The 16,863-nt window shown below is 50.6% G+C and overlaps 2 non-coding genes and 1 pseudogene across 2 annotated transcripts; 1 reads left to right on the top strand and 2 right to left on the bottom strand.

Annotated features, from left to right (window-relative positions):
- Positions 1-3,105: 3,105 nt before the first annotated feature.
- Positions 3,106-8,955, bottom strand: LOC120362974 (coatomer subunit gamma-1-like; annotated as a pseudogene).
- Positions 8,956-9,095: 140 nt separating this feature from the next.
- On the top strand, positions 9,096-9,259 carry LOC120362975 (U1 spliceosomal RNA). Its single transcript, XR_005578733.2, has one exon. It is a non-coding gene; the product is annotated as a U1 spliceosomal RNA (small nuclear RNA).
- Positions 9,260-10,387: 1,128 nt separating this feature from the next.
- On the bottom strand, positions 10,388-10,551 carry LOC120362976 (U1 spliceosomal RNA). The gene has a single exon (XR_005578734.2). It is a non-coding gene; the product is annotated as a U1 spliceosomal RNA (small nuclear RNA).
- Between the last annotated feature and the right edge of the window lie 6,312 nt (positions 10,552-16,863).

The following is a 16,863-nucleotide window of genomic DNA, read 5'->3' as shown; positions in this document are numbered from 1 at the left end:
CCTCCTGGCTTCTCAAATGCTCTCAAATGCTCTCAAACGGCCACCTTCGTTCTTTGTTACATACTGAAGTTTTTATTTGCTACTAGCTTTTTAATCAGAGCTACCATCAAAAGCCAACTTTGCAATGATAGAATGTCATGAAAACAATAAACTTGACTGTTTTTTGTTTTGAGATGGAGTCTCACTCTGTCGCCCAGTCTGGAGTGCAGTGGCGCGATCTCGACTCACTGCAACCTCCACCTCCTGGGTTCATGCAATACTCCTGCCTCAGCCTCCTGAGTAGCTGGGATTACAGGTGTGTGCCACCATGGCCGGCTAATTTTTTTTTGTATTTTTAGTAGAGACGGGGTTTCACCATGTTGGTCAGGCTGGTCTCAAACTCCTGACCTTGTGATCCACCCACCTGGACCTCCCAAAGTGCTGGGATTACAGGCAGGAGCCACTGCACCCAGCTAAACTTGACTTTGAAAAAAAGACCCACATTCCCAAATTTTGGCAGAATGAGAGCACTGGAATCTCCTACTTATTTCTGGCAGAAGTATAAATAATTCAAAAACTTTGGAAAGTTGGTTGGCAGTATCCTGCAATGACAAAGCACCAGGTAGGCACTGGTGGTTTCACTTTATGTAGTATGCCTTTTTGAACATTCAAACTTAGCTTTTCATTTGTGACGAACTCCTGTAAGTTCTTAACCCTGAAGAAAAGAAGTGATCTGCTCCCGCTGACCCATTCAGGTGCTCCAAGTGACCGGGGACTCTGCAGAGGTAACAGGGACACTACTCACCATGCAAAGGCAGCCTCACAGGGCACTCTCCATCGGGAGAACATCTTTATGAACCCCCTTTCCTGCTCTTCTGGGATGGTATATGTGGGACGGGTCCCCCGTGGCATATGCACTCTGTGGCCACCTAGTGGTTAGAAACAGTGGGAGCCACTGAGAGAGAGAGAAATGACTCCGGTGACATCTGTAGGATGACTTCATAAACAGCACACTGTGACCAAAACACATCTCGGGCCTTGGTCATCTTTGAAAAGCTCTGAATTATGGGAAATGAAGCTTCAAATTCTGAGCAGGTTGTGAAAAAACAAGCGCCTTTAGAAACACCAGCTGGGTTTCTGTGTGACACTTATGAATCGTCCTCTTGTAAATATCCAAGAAACTGGATCCGCCTAACCAGAAAAAGTCATGAGCAGAATGGAGAAAATGGGGATCTTTCTGAAATGCCTAAAATAATGTATTAGTGTGGACAATCAGAAATATTTGGTTTTAGGCCGGGCATGGTGGCCCACGCCTGTAATTCCAGCACTTCTGGAGGGCGAGGTGGGTGGATCATTTGAGGTCAGGAGTCCAGACCAGCCTGGCAACATGGTGAAACCCCATCTCTACTAAAAATACAAAAATTAACCAGGCAGTGGTGGCGTGTGCCCGTAATCCTAGCTACCTGAGAGGCTGAGGCAGGACAATCACTTGAGCCTGGGAGGCGAAGGCTGCAGTGAGCCAAGATCACATCACTGCCCTCCAGGCTAGATGACACAGTGAGACACCATCTCAAAAAAAAAAAAAAAAAAAAAACAAAGAAAAAAAATTGGTTTTAGAACCAGACAAATTGAATGGGAGACTTACTTCCAATGATACCTAGAAATTTCTAAAAGAAATTCTGAGAAAATTGCCTCCATTGGGGAGTAAACCGAAGGCGGTCAGCAGACTTTTTCTGACCTGAAAAATACTGAGGAGGCTTTGCCTCTTTCGCCTCCACCAGCTCCTTCTCCTCCGGCCCCTACACCTGCACAGTCTCCCTCACCTGAGCCCTCCTGTCCTCTTGCCTCTTCTTCCATCACCGTCACCTGAGGAGAGTCCCCAGGGCCGTGGCCCCTTCCCTGAAACTTCTGTTCTGACAGCCCCTTTCAAGGTAATTCACACACGAAGAGGGGAGCCTACCACTGTGTATTCCACTTCACCATAATGTGAATTAAGAATATTATATAAGACTTCCCTGGTCTAAATGTAAATACATTTTCCCCTTCTGTTTCTAAAGCAGGCGCCAAGATCCTATAGGGTTTCGGAAAAAATTTGACTTAACTGTTGAAACCTTTGAGCCCATATATTCTGACCTGCATCAATTAATTCACGTGCGGGTGTAAGAAGGCAAGACCACTAAACTGGATACAAAAGGCAAAATGGAAGGATTTTCAAAAACAGGCTGCAGAAGAACATGAAAGGGTCTGCATTTTGGCCAAATACCTCCGTGTTGCCCTTCCCCACGTCCTTCCTAAAAATGTAGATTGGGGGATAATTCAGCAATGTACTGAAAGCCAGACAAATCTGTCTTTCTTTCTTAAAATGGTTTGAGAGCCAGGTGTGGTGGCTCATGCCTGTAATCTCAGCATTTTGGGAGGCCGAGTTGGGTGGATCACTTGAGGTCAGGAGTTCAAGACCAGCCTGGTCAACATGGTGAAACCCCATAGCTACTAAAAATACAAAAATTTGCCGGGTGGCTGAAGCAAAAGAATCGCTTAAACCCAGGAGGGAGAGGTTGCAGTGAGCCGAGACCCTGCCACTGCAATCCAGTCTGGGAGATGGAGTGAGACTCTGTCTCAAAAAAAAAAAAAAAAAAAAAAAAAACCTCGGCCGGGCGCGGTGGCTCAAGCCTGTAATCCCAGCACTTTGGGAGGCCGAGGCGGGTGGATCACGAGGTCGAGAGATCGAGACCATCCTGGTCATCATGGTGAAACCCCGTCTCTACTAAAAATACAAAAGCTTGAACCCAGGAGGCGGAGGTTGCGGTGAGCCGAGATCGCGCCATTGCACTCCAGCCTGGGTAACAAGAGCGAAACTCCGTCTCAAAAAAAAAAAAAAAAAAAAAAGAAATCAAAAAAGAAAAAGAAAAACCAAACAAAAACACATTATCTAAACAGTTTGAGTGGTTTGAGAACCCGTGTCTTTACTGGGGCAGGGTCCCACTCTGCCTTCCAGGTTGGAATGCAATGGCAGGATCATGGCCCGGCCCAGCCTCGATCTCTCGAGCTCAAGTGATCCTCCCACCTCAGCCTTTGCCGTAGCTGCTGTGACCACAGGTGTGCGCCACCACGCCTGGCTACATTTTTGGTTTTGTTTTTTTTTGTAGAGACGAGGATTCTCTCCTCTCTCGTCTGTTACCCAGGCTTGTCTTGAACTCCTGGGCACAAGCGATTTTCTTGTCCGAGCCTCCCAAAATGCTGGGATGACAGATGTGAGCCACCGCACTCGACAGAGAATTCTTTCTTTTTTATTTTTTTCAATAAATACATGCTGATTTATTACAGGTATAAGATGGTCTCTTGGGGGATAAATTCAAGAAAAGTTGAGAATGTTTTTATTTGTTTATGATGTCCCTTTCCAGGAAGGAAGGACAGCAAGATTTAGGACAAGCTGAAATCATCCCCTATTAAAAAAAAAAAAAAGTCACCCCCAAGTAGTCCCGGACAAGGAGGCAGAATAAAAGCTATATATCTGCAATGATTCCTAATTGTTTTTGAACACAGAAGCTTGGGAAGGGGTTTCCGGCAGTTTCCTGAGGAAGGCACGACTTCCAGATAGTGTCGGGGAAGGGTCCTGTGCAGGCTGGCCCCTCAGCCCATAGATGCCAAAATGATGTCTACTACAGCTCCTCCAAACTTCTGGCTGTCGCCTGCGTTGTCACTGTGTCCAAAAGCAGCAGCTGAGAGTGCACCAGGATGTCACGACCACCCTGGAACACACCAGCCAGGAGCAACATGTGGGTGTTCTTGTCATCCAGCAGCTTGTCTGACCTCTCACAAGGGTGCATTCCCGAGAACTTCACCATGTTATCCACAGCCTCTCCGAGTGTCTTGATGGTAGACAAGGTGAACATTTCCTCCTTCCCAAATTCATCCCCTACCTCACCCTAGGCTGCTTCGAAGTTCAGTTGCATGACCTTTTGAACGTGATCAGCGACAGTAACTTCAGCTCTTCCAGCACATACTCATCCTCGCAGCCTTCATCGTCGGTCTCCCCAGTGTGGGAGCACAGTCCTTGACAGTGAGCTTCAGCATGCAGCTGAATGTGCAGGCCACAGCCGGGGCGTCTCCTTTGGGCTGTGCCGACAGCGTGTAGCAGGTCCCAGGCTGGTTGGAGGGCAAGCTCTGGGCAGGCACGTAACAGAGCCCCTCACAGGCTCAGTGGGCTCATCTGCACTGCGGCATTCTCTGGGGTCTGGTCACTGAGTGTGTTCGTGCAGTCACACAAACACCGTGTGGTCGGTGAAGATGTGCTTGGTGCAGCCGATGACATACTTGGTCTCTGACTCGGTGAGGGCCACGGACTCAAGCGAGGACTTGAAGAGGGGCCCAGGTCCCTGGAACTCTGGCACTGCTGCCAACTGCTCCTGGAAGATCTCCTGTAGCTGCCCCTTTCTCAGGGTGTCTGACTGCGGTGACGGGGGTGCCTTCCATTCTCTGCTCTGCCACGGGCGCTGTGGCCAGGGGCACAGACTTGAGGTCAAAAGGTTTTTCTGATGGTTCTAGAGTGTACTGATGCTGAGCCCTCTCCAGACCAGGGACAGACACAGTCAGACCATTTAGGACATAGCCCACATTGAGGGCCTTCTGCTTTGCTCCAGGACTTTTGGACAAGGTGGCTCGGTCCCTTATTTCATTGTCATCATCCATCACATACCTCTGCAGCAACACCACGATACTGGGTAACATCTCTTCATTCTGGCCTCCAGACTTGGCCGGAGCACTCTCAGCACCTGCCCGGACCTCCTCATGCTCCACTTGGTGCTTTGAGGGTTGGTGGTCTTGGGCCCCTCCAGGCCCAGGAGATGCAGAATACGGGTGACCAGCTCTGGGACCTGGCAGTCCTCAATGAACTCGCACAGATGTGACAGCCCCGTCTCCTTGCCCTCCCAGTTCTCAGTGATGCTGACGACGCCGTCCCCAGTGACGCGCTTGTACTCACAGCCACCCTCTTCCCACAGCACGGTGAGCAGGGAGTTCATGAGGGTGGCGTGTTTGCGAGAATACTTCTGACACGGGGCACTGACGGCCTGGACAACCACCACGTTGAGTTCATCCGAGATCTCTGACGCGAAGGAGGACGCCTGCTTCATAAGGCGGTCGACGCTGCTCTCACTGCCTGTCTTAAGGAGGGTGGTGGTGGCCAGCGTGGCAGTGCTGTGGTGTGAATCTGTGACCAGGTTCTCCAGATCCAGACTGCAGGCTGTCACAGCTGACGGCTGCTTCATGGCAACCTTACTGGGGGTGCGAACAGCCGCACAATGGAGAGTAGGCTTGGGTGAGCTGCGGAACAGCCGGAGCACTGGCACGGCCGGGGCAGCTCCTTGGCACTGCAGCCTGGCAGGTTGACGATGGCCGACGCAGCTTCGCCCACCACCATCCCATGCCTGTTGCACAAGCAGCGCTGGATGAAGTCAAACTGGACTGTCACGGCTGCCATCCTCCTCCTCCAGCTGCTTGCTGGCCACCTGGATCATCACGCAGTAGGCAAAGGAAGACTTAAGGCCATGCCGGTGACCTTGCTGATCGTCTTATTGACCGCCAGCTGGTCATTCTTACACACCAGGGCTGGTACAGGAGCCCTAGTATGTGGTGCTGGACCATGATGTTATCACTGGATGCCACCTCCTGAGCCTCATTCACCCAGCACTTGACCACGTCAAAGCTGTATTTCAGCAGATGCAAGGAAGACACAGGGCAGAGCTGCAGACATGGGCACCTTGCCTACAATGGCCTGTTTCATGCAGCGCTCAGTAGCCGGCAGCATGGTGCTGTCGGTGATCTGGCAGAGGGCTCGCACAGCTGGGCCGTGATAGTTGTCTCCTTTCCCAGTCACGTCTTTTATTAGCTGCTGGTGACAATGATGACATCCTCTGCGATGCGAGACATCTCCTTGATGGTCAAGTAGCACATCCGACAGAGTGTGAGATCATTGGACTGAAAGAGCTTGGTCATGGCAAAGAAGGCTTCGGTCGCCTCCGTGGGTCTCCAGATGCTCCCCACGGCTTATGAGATAAAGGATCTCGGTGAGGATGTGGGCACATTTCCGAGGGTCGATGGGAGTTTCATTAAATGCACGGGCCTCTTGGAGGATGGCTCTGTTCTCAAGGTGCTGGAGTGGGTTGGAGCCTCCACTTGAGTCCTCGTCCTTCTTGTGGCATTTCTTCAATGTGGTAGAGCCAGTGGGATGCAGCAGCAATGCAATGCTTGCGGGGTGCGGCTCAGAGAGGCGGGCAACAGTGGTTCTGCAGGGACCCCCGATGGAGGATTCTTTAAACAGTACCTGAAATGGCCGACACTAGCCTTTAAGAGCACCAGAATGATTCCCTTATAAATTGTGCTTTTCTCAGTGGCTTAAATACTTAGTTACCTTAGTGAAAGACACTAGCTCAGGCCAGGCACAGTCGTTTATACCTGCAATCCCAACACTGAGGGACACCGGACACTGAGGTGGGTGGGTCCCCGAAGCCTAGGAGTTTGACACCAACCTGGGCAACACGATGAAACCCTGTCTCTACAAAAAGAAAAAAGCAAAAGAAAAAGAAGAAAAACAAATTAGCAAGGTAGTAGAAATGTAATGCACGCAAGAATGATAATCATGAAGACAATCTGTATTCCAGAAGAGTAGGGAGCCTGTCCATTAGGAAGCCAACCGAAACCTCAAATCCCAGTTCACCAGTTCACACCCCAGGGTGCGGCGTCACACGCCGGTAGTCCCGGCTACTCGGGAGAATGAGTAACAGGATGGCTTGAGTTCGTGAGGTCAAGGCAGAAGTCAACCCTGGTCATGCTACTGCAGTCCAGCCTAGGTGACAGTGAGACCCCGTCTCAAAAACAAACACGCAAAATGCACAGAAACAAACAGCAACAACTTCAGAGTGTCACCTCAGTCTGACATGACTGTTGAACACCACTGTGCTGTTGGGAAATTAAAAGGAACACACTCCCTCCTGCTGTCAACCTGCCCTCCTGCTCTAGCGTGTCTGACCCATGGGCTAAAATGCCCAAGAGCTGATGTACTCAAATGATAATACACTTTCCTGTTCTGCACCTGCATTTATGTTGTCTGGAGGAGATCACCATCCAGTTCCTATAAATGTCTGAGGGCATGGAGTGAAGAAGGGCAGTGTCTTTTAGGATATCTGAACACAGATATGGCTCTGAAGAAACCCAACACTGGGCGAGTTCCTCAAACTTTTCACTAGGCCCGACCACCACTCTATTTTAGATAGAGATTCTATTGGGGCAAAACCTGAGAATTATCTGCCTGGCCATCAGGAAGATAATCCGTTGCATTTTTGTGGGGAGAACACTTCTGCTTGAAGGGAGCGTTTCTTCCCAGGATTACAAATCTTTCTGTAACCTTAGGGAACATTGCTGATGAAAACCAGGCATGGTGGCTCTGGCCTGTTATCCCAGTGACTCGGGGGCTGAGGTGGGGGAATCACTTCAGCCCAGGAGTTCGAGGCTGCAGTGAGCTGTGATGGTGCCGTTGCACTCCAGCCTGGGCCACAGAGTCAGATGCTGTCTCTGAAAGAAAAAGAAAAAGAGAGGAAAATATCGCTGATAAAACTGTGGCCTCTTTTGCAGCCCAGCAGAGAGCTATTCACTGGCTAAGGTTGTACTAGATAATCGTGTCGCTTTAGTGATATATTCCGCTGAGCAGGGAGATGTACGTGGTGGCAGACACCTTCTGTTGCACATACGTAAATAATTCCCATGAAGTAGAACCTTCTCTTGGAAAAGTCAGAAAGAAGCCAGTTGGCTACAAGAACTCCCTGAAGAGGAACTGGGATTTGATGTTTTCCCTGCCGTTTTCAGCTGCTGCCTAATGGAGAGCGTCCCTTCCTGTTCTGGCACACAGATTCTCTTCGTGATTATCATCGTTGTGTGCGTTAGATTTCTACTACTCAAGTTGTTAATGTTAGGTGTTTCTCATTGCTAACTTGTAAGAAACTAAATTCGTGATACTCTGAAGACTAGAGACGTTTCAACAAGTGACAGCAACTATGGAATTGACCGAGATCTCTCTCTCTCTCTCTCTTTTTTCCATTCCGTGATGACACCAATTCAGCTGCTGGGCGCTGTTAAAACTTCATCAGCGAGGACGCCTTTCCTCCGCAGCCCCCGGTGCGGGACAGGACTAGCTGGGAATGAGCCTTTCTGGCAAGGAGAAACGCCTTGGCCCCGCTTCGGATCGTCAGCACTTTCAAGAAGTTTTCATCTAAAGGGAGAATGAGGAAAGAGGAGAAATTCTGTGTGAGGAATGAGCCTGTCCAAATTCTCAGGCCCACAGAGGGATGACGCTGAGACAGCAGCGGCGCTGCGCTTTCTTTTAGTACAATACCGTATTTGAAAACAAAAACGACCCGAACTACAAGGGTCACGAAATTGGACAGTTCTCTTGACGACGCTACTGCTGGTAAAATCAGGAAGGACGGCTGGTGCGCAGCCATCTGAGCAGCCCCTGGTTTCACAGACACGGCTTCTCTGACAGCCAAGGGCTTCCCATTTTAAGCGCCATGCCAGCTCGCAAAGAGAACCGTGTTCGAAAGGACCCGGTGTTCTCTGATCCGAAACGTTCTAGTCTGCAAATTAAAAGCCATTCTTTGAGGATGGTGCACAGGCCTCCAGCTGGGCGCCACAGGGCAGAGGTCGAGCAGGCGCTTCTTTGGGGGAGACCAGCTGCGGGGTCTCGGCGCACCGGCCCAGAGGACAAGGGCGGGAGGGAAAGGAGGGAGGGAGAGGCCGACGTCACTTCCCCGCCGGCTCCGGCCGCGGTCGCTCGGCTGAGTGGCGGAGGAGCGGGCGGGCCTGGGAAGGCGCTGACGATGACGTCACGGAGGGGGCGGCCTCTATGCAGATGAGGCGGCGCAGGGGCTGCTGCTCGGCCACCCGCTGCTTCCCGCCGTGGGAGTTCCCCGCGTGGGAGCGAGTCCGGGACCACGGGTCGGCCCCGAGGGTCCCAGCTGTGTGTCCGGGCTCGGAGGGCTGGGGGTGCGGCGCCCGCGGCAAGTGACCGTGCGTGTAAAGGGCGAGGCGCGTGAGGCCTTGTCGGGGCGGAGGCGTGTGTCCTCATACTTACCTGGCAGGGGAGATACCATGATCACGAAGGTGGTTTTCCCAGGGCGAGGCTTATCCATTGCACTCCGGATGTGCTGACCCCTGCGATTTCCCCAAATGTGGGAAACTCGACTGCATAATTTGTGGTAGTGGGGGACTGCGTTCGCGCTTTCCCCTGGCCTTTAACAGTAAGAAAGACAGTGAAGCGTTTGTTTCTGGGTACGAAGCTTTAATTTTTCTCTCGAAAAGGTTGTCGACGGTCTGTTTTTCATCTCTTGTGAAAAAGCTAATTTCAGGGTATTGTCAAGACCAAACACGGTTCAGGAAGTCACAGCAGCTGGAAACTTAACTCTGAACTCTTATGGCGTTTTTTTTTTTTGAGACAGAGTCCCACTTTGTCACCTAGGCTGGAGGGCAGTGGCACAATCAGCTCACTGCAAACTCCACCTCCCAGGTTCTCATGCCGTAGCTGGAATTACAGGCACAGACCACCACGCCTGGTTCATTTTTATATTTTTAGTAGAGGTGGGGTTTTGCCACGTTGCCCAGGCTGGTCTGGAACTCAGGCGATCCAGGACCCACCTTGGCCTTGGGAGGTGCTGGGATTACAGGTGTGAGCCACCACACCTGGTCGTAACGACCTTTCCCCTGGACTTTTAGGCACTCTTAAAAATTCCTGAGAGATGGCTGCTTTCCTCCCCTGTCCCCAACGTGGGACAGGACTATCCAGGAATGAGCCTTTCTGGCAGAGAGGGACACCCTGACTAAGCTTTCAAGAAGAAAAATAATTAAAAAAATGTTTTTAACCTGAGGAATCAGCTTTCCCAAAGGCAGACAGAAGCCCACGTCTTTGTCAGAACCTCGGTATGTTTGATGGGCCTGGAAACCAATATCCAAGCAGTTCTTAGCCACGGGATTGGTGGGCTGCTTTTTATTCAGAAGCTTCTCCATCAGGAATCCGGAGCATACGTTAGCGGTCCCGGGACGAGGGACATTATTCTTAAACATTCTCAAAACCTAGTTGCTTTTGGTTTTGGTTTTGTATTTGAGCAAGGCAATGTCTGCCGCTGGGGTTGAAAGTAAATGGCTCGTCTTCATCCAACTGCATCAGTCCTCAGGGTACACGGCTTCCACTCGCGGTGTCCTTGAACACGACGTGGGCGTCCTGTGCGTTGCAGCCAGGCCTCTTTGGAGCCGGGTGGTCACCACTCGCTACTTTCCTTTTCCAAAACAGCGAAGCACAAAACGCTGAAACGAACAACCACTACCTGCTCGCATTTACTATCTTTTGATACTAGAAAAACCCCAGGGGAAAGCGCGAACGCAGTCCCCCACTACTACAAATTATGCAGTCGAGTTTCCCACATTTGGGGAAATCGCAGGGGTCAGCACATCCGGAGTGCAATGGATAAGCCTCGCCCTGGGAAAACCACCTTCGTGATCATGGTATCTCCCCTGCCAGGTAAGTATGAGAATACGCGCCTCCGCCCCGACAAGACTTCACGCGCCTCACCCTTTACACGCACGGTCACTTGCCGCGGGCGCCGCACCCCCGGCCCTCCGAGCCCGGACACACAGCTGGGACCCTCGGGGCCGATCCGCGGTCCCGGACTCGCTCCCACGCGGGGAACTCCCACGGTGGGAAGCAGCAGGTGGCCGAGCAGCAGCCCCTGCGCCGCCTCATCTGCATAGAGGCCGCCCCCTCCGTGACGTCATCGTCAGCGCCTTCCCAGGCCCGCCCGCTCCTCCGCCACTCAGCCGAGCGACCGCGGCCGGAGCCGGCGGGGAAGTGACGTCGGCCTCTCCCTCCCCCCGCCCCGTCTGTTCTCTCCCAGGGAGGCGGGGCCGCACCGTCCGTGACCGAGCGCGCTGTCGGCGGCCGGCGGAGCCTGCGCGCCCTTCTTCAAATAATGGCTTTTGATTCGCAGCCTGGAACGTGTAGGATCGCAGTGTAAACCGGTTCTTTTCACATACGGTTAAGCTGGAGATGCAGCATTCCGCTTGAAATGGAAAGTCCTCCAATATCACAGAGAACCGTGTCGTTTCAACAAGCAACCAGCCAACCACGAGCACAGAAGAAAACCGCTGCAAACCCTACCGCCTTCGCCTTGATCTGATGTGTGTTTCCCTTTAGAGCATTCCTTTAGAACAGTGTCTCTGTGATCGGAGTTGAGGAATTCCATTTTTGTTTCTGTCTTACTGTCTTCAGTTAAGTTCATGCACTATTAAATGAAGTATTAGTAAAATAAAAAGAGTCTAAGCTCAATTTTACAAAAAACATATTTATGTATGGCCTTTATTGATTTTTCTTCTGCGGGGGCGGGCAGGGGACAGTCTAGCTGGAACATACATTCTTCTCTCTGCAGATACACCAGAAGAACACGACTCCATCGGCGTCGCCCCAATGTTAACAAAAGTGATTTTGAACTTAAGGTGATCAGAAATAGTACATATCTGTACTTTTTCTCTACTGGTGGTATGGTCTATGCTAAGCATGTATGATTTAAAAAATTTGGATATTGACAAAAAAGCCCTGACCCAGAGCTTGGGTCTCCTCCGGGCCTGCACCTGACTCCCAACTCCCCGCCTCCTGCCTCCAAGCGCAGCTCTTGGCTCAGGGATGGGCAGTGCCCACCCAGCGTAGAACCGCAGCAGCCGCAGCCCCCGCAGGCTGGGGCAGACACTAGCAGGAGACAGAACACAAGGCGTGCGCGGTGGGAAGCACGAGAGACGTCAATTTCCCACCAGGCGAGAAGGTCTTTGGAGACAAGACAGAAGGACGCACCCCTTCCAGGAACAAGGCGGCTGCTCCTGAGGCCTGGCTTCGCACGGAGGCTCCTGGGTCCCTGGGCGCTGTCTCTACCCGCTGCACCCAGAGCCGCTTCACACATCTCAGCCGGCTTCCTCGTCCGCCTCTGCCTCCTCTTCCTCCCCAGCTGCCTTTGGGACAGCAAGGCCTCCAGCCCGCGGCAAAGACCTAGCCTCCTCTCCAGCCCTTGGAGAGGGAGTTGTACGCACGCCTACTAACCCTAGGAGGACAGAGACCCTGAGGTGGAAAGACCCCCCCTCCTTCCCCCTTGCTGCTTCTCTCGGCACAGCTGGTCCAGGGGGCTGGCTGAGGCCCGGTTCTCCCTGCTCCTGCTAGAGGGCCTGGGTCGCGTGGCTCAGGGAGCTGGCCATCGGGCATCTCCCCCACTGCGCCTCAGGGAACGGGAGGCGTTACCCTGTAGGACCCACTCTTACCCATGAGAGACGCTCGGGAAAAGCTCCCGCGGAAGCCGGGGCTCTGCAGCTTAACCACTTCGGGGCGAAGCCGGCGTCGGCCCTTCCTTCCTTCGGAGAGCCTTGGGGAGAGGAGAAATGCTCCAGGACAACAGGCGTTGCAGCATCTCAACAGAGTCCAGAGGAAAGGAGGGCGCCGCGCCGTCTTCCTGGAAGAAGGCGACCCGAGGGGAGGCCCGCGGGCGGCCGCCGGGAGGCTGGCGGAGCGGGAGGGCCCTTTCTCCACCGGAGCTATCCAGCCAGCTTTCCGCGTCCCACCCGGGACTCCTCTTCCTCTCTCTCCTCCTACTGCAGCTCTTCGGTCCTGGTATACCTTCAATGCCGATCTTCCTTTTGTGCCGGGGAACGTCTCACGCTCGCCACAAGTTACTCATTTCCTTGGTTGTTCTGAACTTTAAATAAGGTAATGTACGTTACCTTATGCATTTTTCCTTGTTAAAAATAGACAGTACTGATTATTCAGACTAAGTTACTGATGAAAATAACAAATGGCAATTATTGAGCATTTATGGCGCGCTTACATACATGGTGAATTGAATATGCTAAAGGAACTGGAGAAAATATTTTAAGCTGAAGGGATTTGAGAAAACAGCAGAAGCAGGAAGGTCACTGTCACCCTCCCCCTGCCCTTCTTCCCTGAAGCCGATCACAAGGTTCTCATGTGAGAGGTGCCTTCTCTGTACCCAGAGGAAATGTGTATCCTTGAGTCTGAAGTCTCAGGAATACAGAGAAGAGCCTGAACACAGAGGCCTGGCCACATTTTCCCCAGTTTGTTACTGTTAGATCATACTTTTTAATCTTATCATAGTTCTCCATGACTATTCTCTCTTCATAAAACCTACTGCTAAAAAAACCCCTGAGGTTTAGTTGTTTCCACGGGCCTTCATTTCCTTTTGAAGGCGCTCCTGTCATGTGAAACTTACGTTAAATAAATACCTATGTTCTTCTCTTGTTAGTCTGTCTTTTGCTGTAAGGGTCTCAGCAATGAACCTAGCTGATCAACTCCCAGTTCCTCCCAGATAGAAATACTTCTAAAGCTCATTTCCTGAAGCTCCTTGAGGGTCAAACCTGCTGGAGACTGAGGAGCGTTCCTGGGATCTCCCAGCCCAGGAGATCACTGCTGGTGAGAGGATTGCTGCAGTCTCCCTGGGAGGGTGCAGGGCCACTGGAAAGTATCACTGCTGTGACTTCAATACAACTGGTTTTCATCACATCTCTCTGTGCAGTGTTGCAGGCAAAACACAAGAGCTAACACGAACGTGAGTAACACATACGCACTCATCACCTGTGCCTGACATGCAAAGTGCCACACGTGAGGCACAGCTGATGAGTGTGCATATGTTCGCTCATTTGGTGCTTACCTCAGGCTGAGGTCACATCACCACCTTCATCTTCCATATGAGAAAACAGACGCACAGAGATGCTAATTAACCTGCCCAGAGTCACTTAGCCAGCAAAGGAGGATTTGAACGCAGGAATTTGAAGTGAAGGCAGCCTAGCTCCAGAAGACATTCTCAGAACAACTGCGTTTCTACTGCTCCTAACAAAACCACCCTCACAAAACTCATGACAGTGAGAAAAACCTGACATAGGAAAACTATGACTGTGAAAGAAATCTGTCTTAAGTGACTGCATCTTGCTTCTAACCTCCAAGCTGCCCTTGTCCATTGCTGAGCATAGGCCAGGCTAATCATGGGAGGAATTTAGTTTCAAGTCTGAGTGTGAAAAAAAGATGATAGCCCCTTCCTGAGACAAACCTCTTCCTTTCTTGGGGATCAGACATCCTTAGCAGAGCTAACAAATTAGGCTCAGGACACCAACCAGAAGCCACAAGAGTCCTAAGCTGCCCAGTTGTGCCTGTAGATGACATCATTAGTGTCAAACTAATGGTGTTGAAGGTGTTTTTCAGACCTTGCCTTGTGATGGACTAGCTGGCACACACAGACCGGTAAACCGGCTTCTCTGGTCCTGTGGCCTCCACCCGGGGCTGACTCAGTGCAGTAAGCAAGCTCTGACTGTCATTTCATCCCCAACCCCACCAATCAGCTTTCCCCATTCCCTAGCCCCTTGCCTGCAAAACTATCCAAAAACAAAACAAAACAAAACACAAAAAATAAAACCCTAGCCTCTGAATTTTGGGGGAGGCAGATTTGAGTAATAATGAACCCTGTCCTGGTCACTTAGCTGCCTCTGCGTTTATTAAATTCTTTCTCTACTGCAGAAAGCCTGCTGTTCTCTGCTCAGTCGGCTTTTCTGGGCAATGAGCAAGATAAACCTACCAGGCAGTTATGCTAATAAAAGAGAGACACAAAAGGCAAGCATGCTTGAAGAGAAATGTAAGTCTGTGTATTTCTTTTGAAGAAATGAAAAAGAAGGCGGAATGCTATGACAGGCAGTACACTGTCTAAATATTTTCACAATTCTCCTGCCTCCCCCACATCCTTCTTCTCCCAACATCTGCCCCCAGAAACCTTCAACTTAAACCCGATTCCTGCCAGGACTGGGTTTGTCCTTCCCTTCACATTTTCCTCTCACCTGCCCCACACCCTTTCTTCCATTTCTAATCTGGTCTTTCACTTCCAGGTCATTGAGGATTTTCCATTTAAAAATATTTTTAAAAACCGTAAAGCAGTAGATAACCGGCCATCCATATTCAACCCCTGGAATTAATTGCTGTTAACATACCTACGTACTTTTCTTTTCTTTTTTTTTTTTTTTTTTTTTTTTGAGACGGAGTTTCGCTCCTGTTACCCAGGCTGGAGCGCGATGGCGCGATCTCGGCTCACCACAACCTCCGCCTCCTGGGTTCAGGCAATTCTCCTGCCTCAGCCTCCTGAGTAGCTGGGATTACAGGCACGCGCCACCATGCCCAGCTAATTTTTTGTATTTTTAGTAGAGACGGGGTTTCACCATGTTGACCACGATGGTCTCGATCTCTTGACCTCGTGATCCACCCGCCTCGGCCTCCCAAAGTGCTGGGATTACGGGCTTGAGCCACCACGCCCGGCCATACCTACGTACTTTTCTTCCAAATCATTTTTAAGCTATTGTCTTTAAAAAAAAAATTATACGTGCTAAGCATAGACTATACTAACAGTCCATAAAATGTAGAAATACGTGCAATTTTTGATTAGCTTAAATTCAAGAATAACTTTTCCTAATAGTAGTGCAGCATTGATAGAGTCGTGTTCTTCAGCTATATCTACGGAGAGAAGAATGTGTATTGCAGCTAGACTGTCCCCTCCAGGTCAAACAAAAGAAAAAAACAATAGAGAAGGATATATATATGTTATATGTAACACATATATTCTCAGAATATATATATATAAGCATATATATGTGCTCCCATAAAATTAAGCTTAGACTCTATTTTCCAAATATTCCATTTTACAGTGCATGAACTTAACTGCAGACAAAGAGACAGAAACAGAAAAGAAGGAATTCCTGAACTCCCTATCACAGTTAGACACTTTTCTAAAGGAATCTTCTAAGGCTAAACATACAATAAATTAAGTAAAAGACATTAAGATTTGGAGGGGTTTCTTATGACTTTTTACAATCACATTCATTAAGGTGTGAGTTGAATTTGGTACAATGCATCCATTTCAAGTCTGATGACATGTCTATTACTCCAAAAGGTCCTCTTGTGCCCTTGGCAGTCAGTCCCCCGCTTCCTTGACCCCAGCAATCAATGATGTAGTTTCTGTTACTACACAGATTAGTTTTACCTGGTCTAGAAATTCACCTTGATGGCGCCACACAGGATGCACTGTTCTCATCAGTCAGGATAACGTTTTTGAGATTATTCATGCGAACTCATGTTTCTGTAAAGCGTCTCATTTTGTTGCTGGGTGGTTCGGGTAGTTGGGGTAGATGGCAGCGCATTCTGCCGACAGGTGAGACTGCCGTTGTGACCTGCAGGCCTCCGTGAATATGAGGAAGGGCACCTGGGCGCGGGGAGAGCCGCCCGTTCCCCTCCACAGAGTAGTCGTGTCATGTCCACCACGGAATGGGGACACCGAGAGCCCTAGAGCCCGCTTTCATCGCAAACCACGGACTCCATCTGTGTACAGTTTCTACCTGGTTCTGTGAGGTGAGAACACATTCCCCCAGCACAGAAATCCTATAAAGGGCTGTGGGGGCTGCGGTTAGAAGCAGAGGCTGTGTGAAAGGCAACTCCAGAGGCTGCGGAAAAACGCGAAGATTTTCACAGAGCGTGAGAACCCAGGAGGCTGGAGACCGTGGACCGACCTCTGCCCAGAGCAGCCCCACGTAGAAAGGGAAGAGCTCTGAGGCCTCCGCGCTCGGCAGCTTTTGTTAAACAACCTCACCAAGGCCGAGGCTTCCAACTTTTCCAGCAGTAAGGACAGCAACGCGTTACTTCCTATTTTATAGTCTCCGGCCTACGAGGAGAACACTTGGGATCCCGCACAGGGTGTAACCCGGTAGAAACTGAGAGTAGCCTATCGCGTACAATCTGCTGTCTACACTGCAAGAATC

This window comes from Saimiri boliviensis, chromosome 19 (assembly GCF_048565385.1).
Source record: "Saimiri boliviensis isolate mSaiBol1 chromosome 19, mSaiBol1.pri, whole genome shotgun sequence".
In the NCBI taxonomy this organism is placed as follows: Eukaryota; Metazoa; Chordata; class Mammalia; order Primates; family Cebidae; genus Saimiri; species Saimiri boliviensis.
The sequence above is the reverse complement of the archived record's forward strand: the minus strand, read 5'-3'. Positions and strand labels throughout refer to the sequence as shown.